The 3,888-nt window shown below is 43.1% G+C and overlaps 1 long non-coding RNA gene across 1 annotated transcript; it reads left to right on the plus strand.

Annotated features, from left to right (window-relative positions):
• Positions 1 to 845: 845 nt before the first annotated feature.
• On the plus strand, positions 846 to 1,813 carry LOC124268143. Its single transcript, XR_006896216.1, has 2 exons — positions 846 to 1,148; positions 1,591 to 1,813. It is a non-coding gene; the product is annotated as an uncharacterized LOC124268143 (long non-coding RNA).
• The last annotated feature ends 2,075 nt before the right edge of the window (positions 1,814 to 3,888 follow it).

The following is a 3,888-nucleotide window of genomic DNA, read 5'->3' on the forward strand; positions in this document are numbered from 1 at the left end:
ATAATGCCCTAGTTGTTAATGTACTAGAAGCAGCCAAGCGAAAATTATCGAGAAACCCGTGAAGAAGAAGGAGCCTATCACGTTAGAATTGCTTGAAAAGATGTTTGATGATAAAATGCGTGAGCCCAGTGTATATAATTTGAGAACTGTATCTATGTGTCTTCTTGCTTTTTTGCTGGTTTCTTACGTTCCTCTGAATTACTGAATGTGAAATATGACGATCTCATCTTCTATGATGCTTATATGACAGTTTTCATCGAGAGTTCAAAACAGATGTGTATCGGGATGGAGCCTGGCTGGTTATTGTTAGAACCAATACAAAATGTGTCCTGTAAAGTGCTTGGAAAGGTATTTGGAAATATCTTCATTTTGCAAAAACGCTGACTCTGATTCCTTTGTGTTTAGGAATATGTGCAAAACAAAAGAAAAGAGTTATTGTTTTAGATCAGATAACAAATCAATGTCATATACTCGGCTACGAGAAGTGTTTATTAGAGGCCTTTAAACCATATGTGCCTGACATTAAATGCTATGGTTTGCACAGTTTGAGATCAGGTGGGGCGAGTGTTGCTGCAAATCGGGGAATTCTGATAGGCTTTTCAAACGGCATGGACGGTGGAGGAGCGAAGGGGCTAAAGATGGCTATGTTAAGGACAGTGTAGAAAACAGATTGAAAGTGTCTCTTTCTTTGGGTCTTTAAGCCCGTTCTTTTAATGGTCTCAAGAGTGCACCGCACATGACATACCATATAACTGTTGTGTTGTTTGTAGTACTGAGTGGAGTAGGAGAAATATAATTTCTTTCGTTTGAGGAACGAATAAGATTGAAATTATTTTCTCCCTTGCGTAGGAAAGTACTACTTGTTGATGTAAGAATGTCCGCTAGATGGCTCTGTTATGGGTTTATAAGGAAAGGCGGGAGTTCGAAGTGCATTCTCAGTTGCGGTGCGCTCGAGTCTAGTATTAACCTGTGGTCGGTTTATGGTATGTTTTTTATCATCTGAATGAAATGTGTTCATTTGTGTTCAGTGATTTTGCTTTCACTGTTTGATGTTGTGTACAGGCATATTGTACGTGTCAACGAGCCATGTTAATACGTGTGAGAATGTGTATATTGTATGTGCTGACGAGCCATGATAATACGTGTGAGTACTGGCATATTGTGCGTGCTGACGAGCCATGATAATACGTGTGAGAATATGTATATTGTATGTGCTGATGAGCCATGATAATACGTGTGAGAATATGTATATTGTATGTGCTGACGAGCCATGATAATACGTGTGAGTACTGGCATATTGTGCGTGCTGACGAGCCATGATAATACGTGTGAGAATATGTATATTGTATGTGCTGATGAGCCATGATAATACGTGTGAGAATATGTATATTGTATGTGCTGACGAGCCATGATAATACGTGCGAGTATTGGCATATTGTGCGTGCTGACGAGCCATGATAATACGTGTGAGTATTGGCATATTGTGCGTGCTGTCGAGCCGTGATAATACGTGAGTATTGGCATATTGTGTGCGTGCTGACGAGCCATGATAATACGTGTGAGTATTGGCATATTGTGAGCGCTGACGAGATAAAACGTCGAGCATTTGTATAAGGTGTGAGCTGATAATACGTGATCCTGTTTGTATATCACACGAATGACAGTGTCATAAGTTGTATATATTACAATGATCATTATGATATGTTGATTGAGTTTGTATGATGTAGAGTTAATGTTGATGGCAATGATGATGATGATGATGATGATGGAGTTTAGTGGAAATAAACAAGAGTGCACCGCACATGACATACCATATAACTGTTGTGTTGTTTGTAGTACTGAGTGGAGAGTAGGAGAAACAAATTCACTGATCACACACTTAATTAAAGTGGTGTAAGGTTGCCAAAGAATTTCATCTCCACATTTGGGTTCAAACCCATTTCGTGTTCCTGGCATAGGGACAATTCATGACAACACAACTCTGGCTGATTTCTTGGATCTTTTGGGGCGCATGGTTATCATGACATGCACGTGCAAATCTGGGTATGGACGCATAAAAGGCACTATGGTTCAAATGTTCACTACCAGTCGCAAAATGCCACGGCTCAGCGAACAACAGAGGGAACAAGCTATTGTGATGCTGTTGGTGGGAACATCGCAGAGTGAGGTCGCCCGCCACTTTGGAGTGAGTCCATCCACCATTCACAGACTCCAACAACGTCAGCTGAAAACGGGAAGTGTCCATGACCGTCCACGACCAGGCCAACTTCCGGTTACGACACCACGTCAAGACCGGCACATCCGACGTGTTCACCGGAGAAACCGCACCCAGACAGCAGCAAACACAGCTCGAAACACAGTAGGACGCCATGGACGCCACATCAGCGCTATGACAGTCATAAGAAGTCTGCGAGCTGTGGGAATGAGGTGCCGGAGGCCATACCACGGAAACATCATGACACCTCGTCATCGGGCTAACAGACTACAGTTTGCACACCAACATAGCCGTCAGCCACCCAGATTATTCAACCAATGTGTCTTTTCTGACGAATCAAGGTTCTGTGTGCCCTTTGCAGACGGAAGACAACGTGTTTACAGACGGCAACATGAACGTCATGAAGATGGATGTGTTATTGAGAGGAACCGCTTTGGTGGAGTAAGTGTGATGGTGTGGGCTGCAATTAATGCAAGATTTCGGAGTCCACTGATTGTGATTAATTGTACACTGACAGCACAGCGTTATGTCGACCAGATTTTAAGGCCCGTTCTTCAGCCTCTCCTGAACAACCATCCTGACATCAGCAAGTGCCGTTTACATTCCAGCATGACAATGCCCGACCACACGCTGCACGCCTTACCAGCGACTTCCTCCACCAAGCAGGGATCCCAGTCCTTCCCTTGCCAGCCGTCTCACCAGATCTTAACCCCATAGAGCACCTGTGGGATGAGCTTGGGCGCCGTATCCATCAACGTCAGCGTCAGCCAAACAACGTCGCAGAGCTGACCATAGCTTTACAGCAGGAGTGGCAGAACATCCCCGACGCATCTGTTCGACGTTTGTGCGAATCCATGTCACTCCGACGGGCCTGCGGGCTCATTTGGTACTGACTTTCGTATGGGGGTCTGTGTGTAAAACGTGACGTGTCACCAATCATTTGGGAATTCATGTTCTCATTTTTCAAGCAATGGAAACACAATGAAATTGTGAACATAATTGTATTAAGAGTTGTAGCCAAATGATGTTGTTTATTATTTTTTTCCAAATTTGAAATTGGTTTTGCGTTTTCATTGTGTGTCAGTATATATACAACTGAATGTTTTACAAACTTTCTTAACAGCATGAAAAACACATCAGGCAATTGAAATGCAAGTATAACGTTCTTTAAAGTCCGATACAGTCCGGTACAAATGGCACATTTTTTATCTATATTGTTAGCATGGAAATCCACCTGCCACTTAATTCAATTATTTGTACGTGCAAGTCGATCTATCCATGGAAAATGGAGGACAATACACATGCATTGATGCTTTTTCACAGTCGTTCACTATTCAGCTTCCTGTTTGAAATCGCAGCTTAAAATGAGACGGGTTTCTTTACATTTGCTGAAAGGGGTCAGACTATAGGCTTTTTGGAATCTGGTCAAACTGAGCGGCAGGTTGCTGTCCGCTTTAATGTGAGTGAGAGCGCTGTTGGTAGACTGTGGCAGAGATTTCAAGCTAATGGGTGGGATATGCACGTGGCCCAGGTCGCCCGAAATGATAAGCACATGGTGATCACTGCGTTAAATAACAGGTTCCTTAACACAGCAGATCTTCAGACTTCAATGTTAACAACGTACGTAAGGATATCCAGGAGCAGTCAGTCAGTCGACGTTTTAGGGTAGCTGG

The sequence above is a fragment of the Haliotis rubra genome, unplaced genomic scaffold (assembly GCF_003918875.1).
Source record: "Haliotis rubra isolate DU_JTF1 unplaced genomic scaffold, ASM391887v1 Scf1364, whole genome shotgun sequence".
Classification (NCBI taxonomy): domain Eukaryota; kingdom Metazoa; phylum Mollusca; class Gastropoda; order Lepetellida; family Haliotidae; genus Haliotis; species Haliotis rubra.